The sequence below is a fragment of the Mirounga leonina genome, unplaced genomic scaffold (assembly GCF_011800145.1).
Source record: "Mirounga leonina isolate KUSES-001 unplaced genomic scaffold, KU_Mleo_1.0 Mir_357, whole genome shotgun sequence".
Taxonomy (NCBI): domain Eukaryota; kingdom Metazoa; phylum Chordata; class Mammalia; order Carnivora; family Phocidae; genus Mirounga; species Mirounga leonina.
The window spans coordinates 11,588,254-11,607,655 of record NW_023270702.1 but is presented as its reverse complement, the minus strand read 5'-3'; the positions used below and the strand labels follow the sequence as shown (position 1 = coordinate 11,607,655).

General features: G+C 39.5%; 1 protein-coding gene and 1 non-coding gene across 2 annotated transcripts in view; one reads left to right on the top strand and one right to left on the bottom strand.

Moving 5' to 3' along the window:
• The window catches only part of ANK2 (ankyrin 2), a 322,635-nt gene that overhangs the window by 250,554 nt on the left and 52,679 nt on the right, over nt 1–19,402 (bottom strand). The gene's annotated exons all lie outside the window — the stretch shown is intronic.
• Nucleotides 15,255–15,385, top strand: LOC118027151. Its single transcript, XR_004683777.1, has one exon. It is a non-coding gene; the product is annotated as a small nucleolar RNA SNORA63 (small nucleolar RNA).

Below are 19,402 nucleotides of genomic sequence, written 5' to 3'. Positions count from 1 at the left end.
TTGGACAGGAGCTATAGGCTGCCAACTGAGCTTGGAAATGGTGCAGCGGAATGATGGAGGGAAGGGAAGATGAAGTTGCCAGTTCCGAGGCTGGATGGTTCTACACAGCCTCAGAGGGAAGGGGTTAAAGGGATGCTCCTCATACCTTTCTTTTCCGTTCCATACGTTCCCTGGGGATTTTCCGTTGTTTTTTTCTCTCTCTCTCAAGGTTTTTTTCCTTTTCATCCAGGTCGGCCTCTCGAACTTTTTTAATAGAAGCAGCAGCGTGAGCCATTTTGCAGAGAAAATCAGCAGAAGCAGCTACCGCGGCTCAGTTTCCACTCCCCAGCAAGCCAGGTGATTTTAGAGCTAGATGGAGATGTGATTTTGCCCACCAGGGCAATGGCTGGCAGCCAGAGCACTCACGAAATAATCCACTCCGCCCCCGAGCTAGGTCATAATCTTGCTCCAGCCTCTGCAGCACCCATAATTCACCAGAACGTACCAAGGTCCCAGGCCAAGCCCCCCAGCAGCGCACACCTGCACACGGGCAGGCATAGGTGTGCGCCCGCCCTCGGAAGCGGTCCCAGGGGAAGGCGGAGCACTAGACTGGGAGCTCTGGAGCAGTTGGGTGGCCGCAAGTGCAGGCAAGCATCCTACTAGTTGAAAGAGCCTTCCTTAGACACACATCACCAGTTGGAACAGTCTTTGGGGACTCCTCCAGACAGTCTGTGTCTTCCGACTGGAGCCAGGAAGAGGCCACGTCTGTGCAACTGCTAGGGGCGTGGGGAGCTTACGGCGGCTCCCAACCACACCTCTATGCAGGGTGAGAAGAAAATGGTGCAGTCTCACTAAATGACTCGCTGCAGCTGCTGCCGCTGGTGCGGGTGCTGCCGCCGCTGCAGCGCAGGACAGGAATTCCTGCCTTTTAAATCTCAGCCCTTCCCTCCTCCGAGGTTCATCTCGAGAGAAGAAGCAACGCCGCCGCCGCCGCCGCCGCCGTTCGGGGAGCGCACGAGCACGGCTGGAGTGCCTCGCCACCGCGATAGCAGCACCCGGGTGAGCGGTCCGGGAAGGGCTGGCAGGCGCCGGGTCCTCGGCGCCTCGTTTACGGAGGCTGCATTAGGGAGCTGCATGAAGCTGGGCCTCGAAAGGAGCTGTCAGGGAGCGCACAGCGTAATCTGGGCTCAGCCAGGTTATCCTGGGAGAGAGGGGGGGCCCTCACAAGAGGCGGAGGGGGGCAGAGGTGGAGAAAAGGCAGAGGGGGAGGCAGGCGACACCCAACACCACTCTCCCTCGTTCTAAGAGGCGCACGGGTACTCACTATTTCATTACCAAAGGCTTTTGTGAAATACCGAATTCACCTTAAGGAATGTGATGAAGTAAAGTGGGATTAATATTTCTAGATGCTCCTGTTTACATACCCAAAAGGGAGACACCGTGAAAGAAGAGGCTACAACTTGGTAACTCAGGATGAACCCAGCACTTGATCAGATCCAAAAGTCAGTCAAAGGAGAAAATAATTGCTAATAATAGTGCTGACTGGAAGTTAACTGCCCTGTGAACCATCACGGTGCCCATACAGGGCAGTTAACTTCCAGTCAGCACTATTATTAGTTTCTTATGTATGGGAAGCATAACCCTCTCTGACTTACACAGCTGAGGACTCATCTCCTTAAAAAAAAAGAAAATCAGGGGTGCCTGAGTGGCTCAGTGGGTTAAGCGTCTGCTTTCAGCTCAGGTCATGTGCTGGGGTCCTGGGATTGAGTCCTGCATGGGGCTCCCTGCTCAGTGGGCAGCCTGCTTCTCCCTCTCCTTCTCCCTCTGCCTGCCATTCCCCCTGCTTGTGCTCTCTCTCTCACTATCTCTCTCTGTGTGTCAAATAAATAAATAAAATCTTTTTAAAAAATCAGCTTCTATTAACTACCTGGTCTGGAAAATCTTGTACATTTTTGCAAGGAAACACACATAGACATTTAAGCTTCCTGGGAAGATAATATGTGGATTTGGGGAGGACTCCTATATGTTCTTAACCAGGTGAGTCATTGCCCTGCCACTTGATAGAACATAATTGAAACATTTTCTCCTCTTATGTACTTGAAGATAATCAGCAGTGATGGTGTCAAAGCAGTCATTAAGAATGAAGGTGGTTCAGGGAAAAAGCAGTGAGACTGGAGCTCAGGGTGTTCTTAACACCATCTGGCATTTTTTTCTCCTTCTAAACACTTTTAAAAAATGTTTACAACTAAACTAGTCTTTTTTGATTCATGGATGTCCTTTTAACTTAAAAACACGCGTCCCAACAAAAAATGTGGCTGAGCCACAGACATACAGTGGTTTCCCTGTTAGTGAGGGTGACTCTTTTGGGACAATGCCCTTCCCCAGTCCCTTTAGAACCTGTTCATTCTATATCACAATATATTCTCCCCTTGTAGATTTCCCAAAAGGAAGGTGGAAAATCACAAGCACAGCTAGAGAAGAAAGTGGGGAGTACCTGTTGTAAAAACAAAACAAAACACAAAGAAACAAGAACAAAAAACACACAAAAACCACAAACAAACAAAAACCCACGTTTATTTCATTAGCCTTTAATAAGCTCTAGAGACCTACTTATAAAATTGAACAGTATCAATTGAATTATGTTGTTTTCTAATGCCAGGGAAATTATAAATTTTTAAAACTTTAATCTGATAACAACAACAAATTTTTAGGCAGGGTTAATAGTCTTAGTCCCCAAGATTCACTTCTTTCTTTCTTTCTTTCTTTCTTTCTTTCTTTCTTTCTTTCTTTCTTTCTTTCTTTCTTTCTTTCTCTCTTTCTTTCTCTCTTTCTTTCTCTCTTTCTTTCTCTCTTTCTCTCTCTCTTTCTCTCTCTCTCTCTCTCTCTCTCTCTCTCTCTTTCTTTTAGTAAACTCTACACCCAACTTGGAGCTCAAGCTCATGACCCCGAGATCAAGAGTTGCATGCTCTATGGACTAAGCCAGCCAGGGGCCCCTCCTTCCCTTTTTCTACAACAGTGTTTGACAGCACCTTCTTTACTTTGTCTCTTGAAGAAAAGGTAATGAATCAGGTGTTACTTTGTCGGGTGTTAGTTTGGCTGACATAAATACCTCACACAGCACGTGACTGCCAAAACTTTAAAAGCAGTAATTACACTACTTCGTTGATATATTCTCATTATATCTTTAGATGCAATGCAGAGAAGGAAAGTCACTGTGTTTTTATAGTTAAGGACACTAGAAGGCAAATAACTCACTCCAGATAACTTTCTCGGGACAGTTTGCAATGGCAGGAGGGCCAAGTTCAAGTACTCTCAAATCAGCCCACCTCAGAGAAGGAACCTGCTCAAAAAGCCCCATCACGGGCTCTACTACTCAAATCACAAGACAGGAAATCTCAGACTGGTATGAATATTCTTAAATAAAATAAACCGACCAAAGTCCTTTCTTAGTGCGCAATGTTTCATTTATCTTTTCCCCCATTATAGAACACACTGCTTCCACATGAGATGGACGGCAGCACGGAATCCTCTTTGGAGTGCCAGGCACATTAGACGTTCCTACGTAGTGGTAACGTTGTCTCTCTACGACTAACTTACTCAATAGTAAGCTGTTGAGAACATGAGTTTTTAAAACCATACCTCCTTGTAGATTTGAGTTGCTCAAATTTTCCTATGATTTCTATTTGGAAGGAAAAAAAAAATCAGTGTCAGTCTATCTGAGCAAAGAGAGCAGGATGCACTCACCAGCTGACCTCTGCACAGACAGGGCACCAGGTTCCAGTCCCAGGAGCTCCCAGCCATGTAAAGGACGCATGCACCACATTAAAGGAGTCTTCCCATCAAGCTTCCCGCAGAGGTATAATACTGGCTGAATTTTAAACTTGTACCAAAATCTGCTTCCTTCCACAAAGCCTCTTGGCCATCAATGGAATAAGCTTGTGTCTGCCTTCAAAGTAAGGAACACAGTGTCGTTTACATTTAAACTTGAGAGCCAGCCCAGATAGATTGCCCTTCAGAGAGGACATACTTCATTTGAAAGACAGGAGAGAAAATGGCCATTTGCTGTCCTCAGTGTCCAGCACTCCATTGATCAGGATCCAAAGAAAATCCTCTGCAGACATCAGGCATCAGTCAGAGTATCGTTCAATAACAACTGAGCTAGCCATATGCAACTTAATCCCCCTTCCCTCTCCCAGCTTCACCCAGGAGAAGTAGCTATGCAATTAAACAGCATATATTGTCACTCCACCACAAATGGAGTGTGGGTGGTAAGTGGGAAAAGAAGCAGATGCACCCCAAAGACAGTTAAAGCATCACCTAATCAGGGGAAAAAAAAAAAAAAAAAGGTCTGCTCACTTGAGCTATGAGCCAAGAGTTCATTCTACTCAAGTTCAGTGGTGTTTATCTATATTTGAGGATGCATGTGTGTTCTGAGACTCTTGAATGGTCAAGGTAAAGTGAAGCAAACTGAACCAATGACAGCATTGAGATCTCACCCCCACTTTGTTTTACCTGAAGCCAAATACAAAGGCCAAATTGATGACACAAAATTAATAAAGCAGAGCTTGCTAATACTACTTTCTGTCCGTAACAGTTTCTGTAAGGAGGGGATTTGATTAAAATTAGAATATCCAAATGGCATAGTTCTTCTACTTCTGCCTGAGGAATGGAAGCAAGGACACCCCAGTTCCAAGTCAAAATAAGTGGATTCTATAGTTTAAAATGAGGAAGCAGAAGCGGTCTCAAGATCCCCATCTTCCAGCCTCTGAAACAAGCTCTTAACACTTCCGAGGTTTCATAGAAACCTTCCAGCTAAGGGTGCCTGGGTGGCTCAGTTGGATAGGCGTATTCCTCCAGCTTGAGTCCTGGGATCGAGCCCCGAGGCAGGCTCCCTGATCAGCCGGGAGTCTGCTTCTTCCTCTGCCCCTCACCCTGCTCATGCTCTCTCTCTCTCTCATTCTTTCTCACTCTCAAATAGATAAAATCTTAAAAAGAAGAAAGAAAGAAGAAGAAAGAAAGAAAGAAAGAAAGAAAGAAAGAAAGAAAGAAAGAAAGAAAGAAAGAAAGAAAGAAAGAAAGAAAGAAAGAAAGAAAGAAAGAAAAGGAAAGGAAAACCTTCCAGCTAATAACAAGGGTAAGTACACAAGAAGCTTCCCTCTGGAGATCCCTTTACATAAAGAAGAGAAAGCCACACGAAGTGTAGGTCATAAATAGCATTTTGTCACCATGGACTGCAGCCCTAAAATGACGGTGAGGATGGTCAGGGGATTGCCAGCAGTAGCCACATCTGCAATGAGCAGAGGGAAGGAAAAACCACAGTTCACAAGGAAAAGAGAGACCCAGTCTATTTCTTCCTGCATCCCCCTAACCCCTATCCTCAGCTCCATTCATTCATCCCCAAAGTGCGAACCCAGGTGACCAAAAACAAATATGCACTAACCTAGCTTGTGTAAACTGGAGTCAGCCTGTGTAGACGGGCTTGGATTGACTCATTGTGAAAAACTCTTCTGACAGAAAATCCCTTCACTGAGGCTTCTTAATCAAATTTATTTTCTCTGTGCTTACTTTGACAGGAAATAAAGAAATAAACTCATTCAGAAATTGGAAAAGCTTCACAAGGCTAAAATCTGTCTTCCTTTTAATTTACTATATGTTATCTTAGATTGAAAGCCTGGGAATTAATATTTCCTTTCAAAGATACTTTGTTTAAATTAAACTTTTTCTCACTGTCACTCCTCACCGCATGGCATCTATCTCTGGTGCCACCTTTTTGTCAAACACAGCAATTGAGGGCCTAATGTGAGCCAGTCAAGAAGCACCAGGGATCCACTAGTGGAAATGATAAAGTCTTAAAAATTCAGCTGCTATAGGGCGCCTGGGTGGCTCAGTTGGTTAAGCGACTGCCTTCGGCTCAGGTCATGATCCTGGAGTCCCTGGATCGAGTCCCGCATCGGGCTCCCTGCTCGGCAGGGAGTCTGCTTCTCCCTCTGACCCTCCCCTCTCTCTCATTCTCTCTCTCTCAAATAAATAAATAAAATCTTTAAAAAAAAATCCAGCTGCTATAAGTGAATTATTTTCAGACTTCCTACAACAGCTCAGTCACTATGTACAATCTACACTGACTATAACTACAGATGTTCAGATCTCAAATAGAAAGCTGCTTCACAATCTTCAAATGCTTGACCTCAAGTTTTAAACCATTTCTACATATCTTTAAATGTCTTCTCAGGGCTGTTTTCTTCTCATAAATAAACTGTTATTCTGAAAAACATACTGATCTTGGATCAGACAGACATTGCAGTTAAGCTCTAACTTCTGTTGACAATTTATTGTTGTGGTTTAAAACACATAAAACTTGCCTTTTAAGTTTGTACCAGCTTTTCATAAAAACTCGGGGCATATTTCTTAGCCCTTTTATTTTGGTCAAATAAAAAGCACAAAATTGTGGTTAAGATGTAAGCCTGTCAGTCCTGAAGATCCCTGAAGACAAGATTTGTGTGCCTTTTATCCATAAATAAATTTTTATTTTTATTTTTATTTTAGGCATTGTACTTTTACTCAGGAGTTATAGGTTAGTAGTTTTAGCGTCTCAAAAGAAACAACTTTATTGGTAATGGAGAGAGAAGTTGGATTGATACTTGAAACTTTTACATTTGCATAATGTGAATAAGAAGTGCTATTGGGATAATGTGATGGGCCATGTTTTAATTAGATTCTTTACAAAAGGCAAAGATGAATTTTTCTTGATGGAGACAAAACTGTTTTTTAATGGTTACCTGTTCATGTATTTATTTTATTTTATTTATTTATTTATTTATTTATTTATTTATTTATTTATTTATTTATTTTTAAATTCAGGTTAGTTAACATCCAGTGCAGCACTGGCTTCAGGAGCAGAATCCAGTGATTCATCACCCACATACAACACCCCGTGCTCATCCCAGCAAGGGCCCTCCTTAATGCCCAGCACCCATATAGCTCATCCCCCCCAACTACCTCCTCTCCAGCAACCCTCAGATTGTTCCCTGTAGTTAAGAGTTACCCATGGTTTGCCTCCCTCTCTGTTTTTATATTATTTTCCCTTCCCTTCCCCTATGTTCATTTGTTTTGTTTCTTAAATTCCACATATGAGAGAAATCATATGGTATTGAGACAGAACTATTTTTAATTGTTATCCTTTATGTGACTCCAAATTTAAGCCATGTGTCTCTTAAATTTTTGTGAAATAATTTATATTTGCATATAAAGCAGGAAGGCTTAAAAGCTAGTAAATGGGGACTTTAAATGACTGGATTATTAATCCTATATTTTTATGGACCATGGATTTATAGCTTTCTTACTCAGCATTCCCAGCCAATAAATTATTAGCAAAAACATCCCATTATTTTTTCAAAATTAACAATAGAAAGATGGCAAAATGTAATCTTAGAGTATATCCAAATCTGCTGAAAATCAAACCTCAAATCAGTGACAGATGTTTCAGATCTCCAGTTTTCCAACCCAGTGCCCTTATCACTAAAACATGGCCATAAACACTTTTGGCAATTCCTACAATCTATTCTATACCCAGTAGAGTTTTTATGTAATGGATACAGCAATAAATATAAAACACTTATAAAATATGTTGTTTCAGTAACACAACCATTCAAAAAACAATCCCCTTGTGGTTGGACTGTTGGTACCAGAAAACTGAAGTGCTACAAAGGGCTCTTGTTGCATCCACGGGGGGTTAGTAATTTTTATGAAGGTATAAACATCTGGATTATTACCGATTCCGGATGCCACCACATTTAGTTAACTATCTCCCCGCCCTCCCCACATATACACTGATACAGAAAGAGTTTCCATGAACCATTTTCATTTCTTCACCAACAGATATAAACTATCCTTTTTATTGCAACCCTTGTTTAATCAACCTATAAATAAAATCTGTTGCTAGGCAGTCAATGTTTCTTGCTTTAGGCATGACCAGCACTTTTCATTTTATACCTACTCATGCAAAGTCATAGTCCATAAATATGGAAACCAAAGCATAAAATTCAATCAAACTTTCTCTGGAAATTTTCAAAGGTAAGGCAGGATCAAACCTTTTTGGCGACATGGTGTTTCTATCACTTATAAATCAAATCAATCACCGAAAGAGGAAGCACCTACCTATACAGTGGATGTTTCCAGCAAATAGAAGCCAGGTCATTCAGACCAACCCTCCCCTTGAAACAAGCTAGGAATGCTGGATAAAATAGAAATAACTTCTTATAAGCAACAAATAGGTGACATGATAAGGAATTTCTGAAGGAAAATGGAACTACTGGGAGATAAACAAGCAGAGAAATTGTTTTTGTTTCCTGAGTATATTTCCCTAGAAAATGTGAACTTTGATTTTGAAAACATCCTAAGCAAGGGGGCAGAAATCAAAGGCCAGTGTCTATACAAGGTGCATAGTCTAATAAGGGGGCCTCCCTACAATCATCTGAAACCTCAAAAATCTAAACTCTTAGGCTACGGATAGAATAATAAATAACCAGCACTCTAGCGTATTTACAACCTGGGTTTTATTGCCTGGAGTTTCAACAAAAACTCAAGCCTTGAACTTTAGGATGATCTCCAAATCATTTTTAACCACAGAGACTTCAGTAAATACACATCTTCTGTGAAGAAGTGACCTTCAGGGGCACTTGGGTGGTTCAGTCATTGGGCGTCTGCCTTTGGCTCAGGTCAGGGTCCCAGGGTCCTGGGATGGAGCCCCACATCGGGCTCCTGCTCAGCGGGAAGCCTGCTTCTCCCTCTCCCCCTCCCCCTGCTTGTGTTCCCTCTCTCGCTGTGTCTCTCTCTGTCAAATAAATAAAATCTTAAAAAAAAAAAAAGTGACCTTCATCCTTGGCCTCAAATTATTTGCATAAATAATTTTCCAAGTACAGTGACAAGCAAAAAATCAAAGACAACCTAGCACACAGCAGAAACAACAAAACAGAGAAACAGACCCATAAAGACTTCAAATAACAGAACTATGTATGGACAAGCCACTGGACACAAAAGAGATGAGTTATAAAAGTAAACAAATGAACAGTCTGGTTTCCCCAATGTAGTATCACTTAGTTGGGAAGTTAAGTAATCTAAATTCATTGAGTTCAAGGTTATTTCACTTTTTTTCCTCTAACTCTCCACCAAGCTATACTAATTTGCATAAGAACAGATAATAATAAATGTTAGGTAAATGAGCATATTAAGCATCAAATAAATTATAGAAATAATATGTACTGTAGGACTGTATGTGTTATAGGACCTTGGAAGCTATATTTTTTAATAGAAAGTTTTGATAATGAATAAATCTTAACAGAAAATTGCATCCTTAAACATTTGAGAATACAAAAAAATCACCAAAATCTGATGAGGTGTAACTGAAAAAATACAATATACATATATATTTCAATACAAAATACAATATATATATATTTCAATACAATATATATACAAGATATATTTCACATGTTGAAAATTTTATATGAAAACAAACTTGATGGTTTAGGTAGACACTTGAGCCAGTATTCAACCTAGTTAACTTAGTAAAATAAAAACATCTTTAGGGCGCCTGGATGGCTCAGTTGGTTAGGCGACTGCCTTCGGCTCAGGTCATGATCCTGGAGTCCTGGGATGGAGTCCCACATCGGGCTCCCTGCTCGGCGGGGAGCCTGCTTCTCCCTCTGACCCTCCCCCCTCTCATGTGCTCTCTCATTCTCTCTCTCTCAAATAAATAAATAAAATCTTAAAAAAAAAAACATCTTTAGAGTTTTTACTGTTTTAAGTCCTGTGATACACTTAGCTCTCAATGTCTTCACAGAAAGAAAATTAACCTTTTCTTTCCTCATTTCTGGAAAGACATAGAAGTTTTAACCTTTATTTAACAATGTCTCCATTCCCTCTATAAACATTGAGTGAGGTCCACTGCATATTAAAAGCTTATAGCTTACAGCATTATCCACAATAGCCAAATTATGGAAAGAGCTCAAATGTCCATCGACTGACGAAGGGATAAAGAAGATGTGGTACACACACACGCGTGCACATGCGTGCACACGGTGGAATATTACTCAGCCATTAAAAAAGAACGAAATCTTGCCATTTGCAATAATGTGGGTGGAGCTAGAGTGTATTATGCTAAGCAAAATGAGTCAGTCAGAGAAAGACAAATATGCCATATGGGTTCACTCATATGTGGAATTTAAGAAACAGATGAACATAGGGGAAGGGAAAGAAATATAAAATAAGATAAAAACAGAGGGGGAGGCAAATCATAAGAGATTCTATAGTTAAGAGAACAAACAGCGTTGCTGAAGGTGAGGTGGGTAAAAGAATGGGCTAAATGGGTGATGGGTATTAAGGAGGGCACTTGTGATGAGCACTGGGTGTTTATATGTAAGTAATGAATCACTAAATTCTACTCCTGAAACCAAATTACACTATATGTTAACTAACTAGAATTTAAATAAAAACTTGAAACAAAAAAAAGAGAAAGAAGTTTTCTTAAAAAAAAAAGCTTGTAGTGTACTAGCTATTCTATACTATGTGTGCATTCTTTTCCCACAAGTAAATTTATATGTTTACCAAGAGCCAGGTATGTTTACTACCAACATTTTTATCCCAGTTGTATTTGTTATTACAATAACATAATTTAAATAGGTCTTCTATTATGTAATGAAATATGGGTGCAACAAAGCTCTTGTTTTATGAAAATTAATGTGAATGCTTTGCAAGGACTTGATAAAGATGAATCCCTGACAAATACCACTGTTGAATTAGGGGAGAGGGAACACGAGCAGGGGGAGTGGGAGAGGGAGAAGCAGGCTTCCTGCTGAGTGGGGAGCCCAATGAGGGGCTCGAACCCAGGACCCTGGGATCATGACCCGAGTGGAAGGCAGATGCTTAACGACTGAGCCACCCAGGTGCCCCATAAAAAATAAATCTTATATTAAAAAAACAACAACATGTGCCTGAGAAAGTATTTATTAACCCCACAATAACACAGCTCTTTATGCTCATTTTCCTTAAATGAATTCAGAACCAATTCAGTACCAGACCTCAATACAAATAAAGGGACACGATGCAAAAGTATTGTTTTGAATGGAAAAACAAAAAACAATTACCAGTCGACCACCAAGTAGGCATAGTTCCAAATGGAAGGCTCTGTAATAAGTTCTTCTGCTGATGGATTTATTGCTAAGGCAAAGTAATAAATAGTCAAGAGATGGGATGCTTTTTCACTCTCATAATTAACCCCTAAAATTCAGTTTCAGTAGAAGGCAAAACTGGCCCCATTACCACAATAAATAAAGAAGTATACAGTTAACCAGTCCATTAATTTGATACACCTATGAAATACTGTGAAGAAATCTGTTAAAATAAATGCTTTCTTCATTCATAAGATTGGAGATAAAATACCATCTTTCCTGAAACAAAATAAAAGCAAGAAAGACATACAACCACACAGTGGGAATTACAATTACAACTGAAGACAATCCCAGTAGGAGGAACTTCTGTAACTTGGACATCATTCTGCTATGTATTTTCCCTGCAGTGTCAGCATTTGGATTTTTACAGAGGGAAAAATATTTACAACTCTACCCAAGAAGAGCTGACTTTGAATTTGGAAGAGTATTTTTTGGATAGATCAGAGCAGAGAGTTTCCATTATCCTCCACACCTCGCTGGGGTTTTTGCAGAGACAGCTCCAGCCCCTTATGCAATTAGAGCAGGTCCAGGTATATCTCCTTTACATATTGATAATCTCCATTTTTTTTTAAAAGATTTATTTGTCTATTTGAGAGAGAGTGTGGGGGTGGGAGGGAGTAGGGAGAGGGAGAGAGAGAATCCTAAGCAGACTGCACTGAGCATGAAGCCCTACACGGACTCCACTTCACGAGAATGTTCTCATGACCCTGAGATCATGACCTGAGCCAAAACCAAGAGTCCGATGCTTAACTGACTGAGGCACAGGTGCCCCAATAATTACCATTTTGAGAAAATAATTTACTGCTTAAAAAAAAAGAAAACAAAACAGAAGAGTGAAATAAACTATACGTTGTGCGTGTAAATAGAAATTACTGGAATTTGATAGCCCTCTGCTGGGTGAGAGAGATTAAATCTCATACAGGAAAGTACTATTTGAGTAACTCAACGCTTCATTTAGAGGACTACTCTAATGCTTGCTATATATTTTGTTGTTGTTGTTTAACGGATATTTTTGTTATCCTTTCTGCCAATGTAACATTAAACTAGAAGAATCTAACACAGATTATAAATTCAAATATTGTGCAGGGTTTTTGCTTTTGTTTTTGCTTTTAATAAAAATAGAAATTGAAACAAAGCAAGTAAAATTTGAGCACAAGCGAGATATTTGTGAGTTCTCGGTTGCCAAATCCCTAACTGGTATTTCTCTTAACCTCATTCTAGGTTAGATTACTATATTTATAATTTAAAAAATTATTTGTTGATGTAGTCTCAAACTGTACACTAACACGCATTAAGTCAGTTCTAGTCTTAGAGGCATTTGAGTAATACATTATGATCAGGCTTTTTGTTTAGAGTAAGAAAATTTCTCAACACAATGGCAGAATCACTCTAGAATATTCAACTCTTAATTTGGATATAAAATTTCTGAAGCATGTCAGGTCCTAGAATACTACTATCTTTACAAAAATTGTTTTACAAACAAACCTTGATGCTTATATCAAACCCAACTGGAAAATTATTTGATATGGGTTTGAAAACCTCAATAGTAATTTCTAAAAAGAATTTGAGTCTTGAAATAGTCTCAAGATCTTGGATCAATTTCTGATTAATTTTACTTCACATATCTAATCTTTTTAAAATCCCATCTTCCTGTGTATCACTTAAAACTGTTTCTTATTTTCAACCCTCTCTTCATATGCCTAGCCTCTCTCCCAGCTGCTTCCTAAACCATTGATAAAGTTTTGCCTGGTCCACAGTCTCTTCAACCTCCCCACACTCATCATGGAGACCATTTGATACACACTTCCAAATTCTGCTAATCCTATCTTGAGGCAAAAGGGGATTAAGGAATTCCTTTCCAATTCGCCAAAATGTAGGATCAATTCACTTTTGCATCTCCTTCTAGATAACTGTGTTGATGCTTTGGCGTCAAAATGTAATCCCAAACTAGGTTGGTAAAATGCGTAGGACTTCAGAAGTGCTACCTACTGATAAGATTTGCCTGTTACCAACTGCCCATCATTCTACTGAACCTCCAAACCTCCTCTCCTGAACTTCTGTTTCCACTCTTTACCTGGCTGCTAGCGCGCTGCTGTCATGTCCATTAGACCTTCTCAGTCTGTTTGGATTAGCACCTATTTCCTGGGGCCAATTTCGACAAATACCCCAACCATTGAGTATTCAGGGTCTAGCTACTTCCTCTGTCTGCTCGTTCACTGTCCTTAATTAGACACTGCCAGGAGGGGTCCCGAGATCCTGTAACAGCACTCCAACTACTGGTCGTAAGGGTTAACTTGCTTCAAGCTTATGTACTCCTTGCTTGCTGACCTAAGTGCCTTACAGACCCAAGTCTGCAGCAGAACTAACCTACTTTCCTTGAGATTTGTGGACCACGGGCCTTGAAGAGTGAAGGACCAGACTTCCCAGCAGATAAGGCCTGACTACATTTGAAAACAGCCGCCCCGGATGCCAGCAAGTCTGTTCAGGGTCATGTCAACAAATGACTAGCCTAGGTACCTGCTTCTCCTCAACACAGGCCCCCCTCCCTTTTTCGGCACCTTCCCCTTTAAGACCCTCCAGGCTCATCTGGGTGGGGAAGATGGTCTTCCAGACGTTAGTCTAACATCTCCCCAGGCTGCTGGCTTCCTGAATAAAGCAACCTTTTCCTTTCCCACCATAGCTTGTCTCTTGAGTATTGATTTTCACGTGGCAACTAGCCCAACTTGAGTTCAGAACTGTCCAGTAACAATACTACACTTTTACCAAAATTAGGTTCTTCACCCTCACCCATTATATTTTATTTTACTAATTTTAAGTCACAGACTTAACTTCACTTGCCTTTTTTAAAAATGATCCTACCTTCTCTTTCAGTTTTTTTCTTAATTACACGTTTTTCACAATTCTTTTCTTCAACACAGCTGTCTAGATTTGTAAAGTTCTTTGTGATAATAAAGTTGTCCAATTTTTTTAAAAGGGCAAAAACCTGCTTTTCTTTTCCTCCCCCTTTTCCCAACCCAGAATTCCCACCACATCTCCATCAAAATCACACACACACACACACAGCATCTAACTTTTGAAAAAAAGGATTGTGGCATTTCACTCAGGGAACAGGAACATTAGGTAGAGGTTATACTCCTAGCCTACTGTTGAAAAGAGAAACAGGCTAGAGAATGATAACGCGGGGACAAAGGAGATTTACCCTTCAGCCTGTTCTAACTCTTATCAAATATTATAGAACCCGAGGTTTCTAAGACTGTTGATATTTTAAAAACTATTGCCTGGGTCAGCAGTTTGTGTGTCTTCTGAGGGAAAGAATGAGAGGTGTGAAGGAGGAAGGGGACAAAAATAACAACTAATAGTTTTTTAACTTGCTAAAATTCAAATATTAGTATTTTATTACAAAACTAGGCTTATCTTCCTCTTGTTTTATATTTAAAGAAACACTGATATTTGCATACACATTCCATGTCCTGAAACATGACTAATGGATATATTTAACGTACATACTCTATCAACTTCATGTAGCTGACTTTTAAAACACTGACAATAAAAGCTTATCCTCCCAGTATTATGTTGAGTGAAATAAGTCAAAAAGAGAAAGACATGTATCATATGATCTCACTGATATGAGGAATTCTTAATTGCAGGAAACAAACTGAGGGTTGCTGGAGTGGGGGGTGGGGTGGGAGGGATGGGGTGACTGGGTGATAGACACTGGGGAGGGTATGTGCTCTGGTAAGTGCTGTGAATTGTGCAAGAGTGTTGAATCTCAGATCTGTACCTCTGAAACAAATAATGCAATATATGTTAAGAAAAAAAAAGAAGAAGAAGGTAGCAGGAGGGGAAGAATGAAGCGGGGAAATCGGAGGGGTAGACGAACCATGAGAGACGATGGACTCTGAAAAACAAACTGAGGGTTCTAGAGGGGAGGGGGGTGGGAGGATGGGTTAGCCTGGTGGTGGGTATTGAGGAGGGCACATTCTGCATGGAGCACTGGGTGTTATGCACAAACGATGAATCATGGAACACTTCATTTAAAACTAATGTTGTATGCAGGATCTAGTTACAATGTAGCTGTAAAGTGCTGCCTTGTCTTTGCCCCCTGCTCAAACTAAAGCTGTTACCTTTCTAGCCCTGTCCGCCATGGTGCTTAGCAGCCAGGGATGCATGGTCTCAGACATGTTTACCAAGTAAAACACTGACTTGAGGGGCACCTGGGTGGCTCAGTCATTAAGCGTCTGCCTTCGGCTCAGGTCATGATCCCAGGGTCCTGGGATCGAGCCCCACATCGGGCTCCCTGCTCAGCGGGGAGTCTGCTTCTCCCTCTCCCACTCCCCCTGCTTGTATTCCCTCTCTCGCTGTGTCTCTCTCTGTCAAATAAATAAATAAAATCTTTAAAAAAAATAAAATAAAATAAAATAAAATAAAATAAAATAAAATAAAATAAAATAAAACTAATGTTGTAATGTATGGGGATTAACATAAGAAGAAAAAAAAAAAACCACATTATCATGCTTTTTAAAGAAAAAAAAAAAAAAAAAGCTTATCCTCCCAAATGTTGATGACTCATTAAAGGCACAAATAATATTCACTGATGCATTCCCAGGGAGCCCATGTGCTTCAAAAGTACTAAGCACCTATTTTAACTGGATTTTGCTTAGAGCTAAGCAGGAGTCTAAATTATTTTAGTCACTTACAATAAATTCATGACGATGTATACTAGAGCAACTTTTGACTACTTTCAAAAATTGCTGCTAAAACATCACTAATATTTCCCTTTATTTAAAAAAAATTTTCCATTCAAAGAACACTTTAGTCCTAGATAACACTATTTTTTAAAGCAGTTGATGTTTTTGGACCATGAAGGCTATCAAACTCAGTCAGTTCCTTACCACTTAAGCCTTTATTTCTTAGCATTTAATGCCAAAGTCTTTTCTGATATGAATAAAAATGGCTTTTCTTCTAAGTTATAAAGAAATAATGAAAGAAGAGGAAAAGTTTCAAGTCTTCTTGGTATAAATGCTATTGTAGTATCTGTGTTCCACACTAAGATCAATTGCATTTTATGTCGGCAATACAAAAAAAGCTCTATTTGTGATTTAATCACACCAGGAGTAGACAAAACAAGGATGTATTTACATGGCCTTGATGAAAAGTTTCCCTGGGGTCCCTATTGAATTTCAGACATTTCAGATATTAAACAGATATTTTACAGTTGAATTTTCTAAGTAGATGAAAACAAGTAACTAGGTAAATGTAACAGGGAGGAAAAGTAATTCTGTGAAGAACAGAAAGTAATTATATGTTGCACGTATGTTGTATTAACTTTTTCTTTTGTCCTGTTTCATTCTTCCTGCCTTCCCTCTCCTCTTTCTCTGTGACATCCTTTTCTTTTGGTCCAAAGAGGAGAAAACTTAGAAGTATAGGGGGAAATAACTTGGGATGTCAGGCATGTATCCAACATTAAAGGATGGTACAAAATAGTTTCACCACCTTAAAAATCCCCATGCTTCATTTATTCATTACTCCTCCATCTCAGCACAGAAACCCCAACAAACACTGATCTTTCTATTATCTCTATAGTGTTGCCTTTTCCAGAATGTCATATAGTTGGAATCAAATAATATGGAGCCATTTCAGACTTAGTCCTTTCACTTAGCAATATGCATCTAAGATCCCTTCATGTCTTTTTGTGACTTGATAGTTCATTTCCTTTGATCACTGAAGTATTCCATTGTATAGATGGAACATAGTTTATTTATCCATTTACATATTAAGGGACATCTTGATTGTTTCAGGTTTTGCATAATTATGACTAAAGCTGCTATAAACATCCAAGTGCAGTTTCTTGTGTGGACAGAAGTTTTCATCTCATTTGGGTAAATACCTAGGAGCGTGACTGCTGGATTGTATGGTAAAATGAAGTTTAGCTTTCCTAAGAAACTGTCAAATTGACTTCCCAAGTAACTGTTATTTGCATTCCCACAGCAATAATGAAGGTCCCTATTATTCCACATCTTTACCAGCATTTGATATTATCAGGTTTTTGGAATTTAAAAATTCTAATAGGTGTACAGTGGTGTCTCCTTGTTTTAATTTGCAATTCCCTAAACATATAATAATGTCCAACATATTTTAATATGCTTATTTGCCATCTGTATTGTCTTTTTAAAAATACTTTTTTCTGGGCGCCTGGGTGGCTCAGTTGGTTAAGCGACTGCCTTCAGCTCAGGTCATGATCCCAGGGTCCTGGGATCGAGTCCCGCATCGGGCTCCCTGCTCTGCGGGGAGCCTGCTTCTCCCTCTCCCACTCCCCCTGCTTGTGCTCCCTCTCTCGCTGTGTCTCTCTCTGTCAAATAAATAAATAAAATCTTTAAAAAAAAATACTTTTTTCTTTTCAAGATTTTATTTATTTGTCAGAGAGAGAGAGAGCACAAGCAGGGGGAAGGGCAGGCAGAGAGGGAAAAGCAGGCTTCCTGCTGAGCAAGGAGCCTGATGTAGGACTTGATCCCAGGACCCTGGGACTATGACCTGAGCCAAAAGCAGGCGCTTAACTGACTGAGCCACCCAGACGTCCCTGTATTGTCTTTTTTAGTGAAGTGTTTCTTCCAATCCTTTGTCCATTTTTCAACTGAGTTGTTTGTTTTCTTATGGTTGAATTACTTTGAAGAGTTCTTTATATATTTTTAATACAAGTCCTTTTTACCAGGTATGTGTTCTGCAAAGATTTTTCTCCCAGTCTTCAGCTTGTCTTTTCGTTCTTGTAATAGTGTCTCTTGCAGAAGATTTAAATTTTAATGAAACGTAACTTATTAGCTTTTGCTTTTATAGATCATACTTTTGGTTTCATATCTAAAAGCCCAAGGTAACCTAGATTTTTTTCCTATGTTATCTTATAGAAGGTTTATGGTTTGGAGTTTTACAATTAAGTCTTGATCCATTTTGAGTTAATTTTTGTGAAAAGTGTAACATCTGCATCTAGATTCATTTTTTGAATGCAGATATCCAATTATTCCAGCACGATTAGTTAAAGACTACTTTTCTCCATTGAATTACTTTTGCTCCTTTGTCAAAGATCAATTGACTATATTTGAATCAGTCTATTTCTGAGCTCTGTATTCTGTTCCACTCATCTATGTGTCTATTTGTTCACTAATACCATATTGTCTTCATTTCTGTAGCTTTTTATTTTATTTTTTATTTTTTTTTAAGATTTTATTTATTTATTCATGAGAGACAGAGAGGCAGAGGGAGAAGCAGGCTCCCAAGGAGCAGGGAGCCCGATGCGGGACTCGATCCCAGGACCCTGGGATCATGACCTGAGCCGAAGGCAGACGCTCAACCATCTGAGCCACCCAGGCACCCTCTGTAGCTTTTTAATAAGTCTTTAGGTTGGGTAGTCTCAGTCCTCTGACTCTTATTCTTCTTCAGTATTGTGTTGGTTATTATGGATCTTCTGCCTTTCCATGTAAACTTTAAAATCACTCTGTCAATATGCACAAAATAACCTTGCTGGGATTTTAATCAGTGTTAAACCTATAGTTCAAGTGCAAAGAAGTGACATGTTAATAATATTGAGTCTTCTGAACCATGAACATAGGATATTTCTCAATTTATTTAGCTGTTCTTTGATTTCTATCAAAATTTTGTAGTTCTTATATATTTATACCTTGTTAGATTTATACCTAAGTTTGTGATTTTTAACTTCAAATTGCAATTGTTCATTGATGACATATAGTAAAGCAATTGAGTTTTGTATGTTAACTTTGTATTCTGCAAACTTACTATCATCTTTTATTAGTTCCACAGGTTTGCGGATTATTTGGGGTTTTCTACATAGAAAATCATGTCATCTGTGAACAAAGACAGTTTTATTTCTTTCTCCCAATATTTTTATACATTCCTTTTCTTGTCTTGTTGCATTAACTAAGCTTCCCATATGATGTAGAATAGGAGTATAATGAGAAGGAACATTCTTGTCTCGTTCTCAGTCTTGGGGGAAAGCATTTAATTTCTGACCATTTATGATGATGCTGGTTGTAGGTTTTTTGTATATGTTCTTTATCAATTTGAGTAAGTTTCCTCTATTCTTAGTTTGCTGAGGGCTTTTTGGGGTTTTTTGTTTGTTTGTTTTTGTTTTTGTTTTTTAAATCAAAACTTGATATTGGGAATGCCTGGCTGGCTTAGTCAGTGGAGCA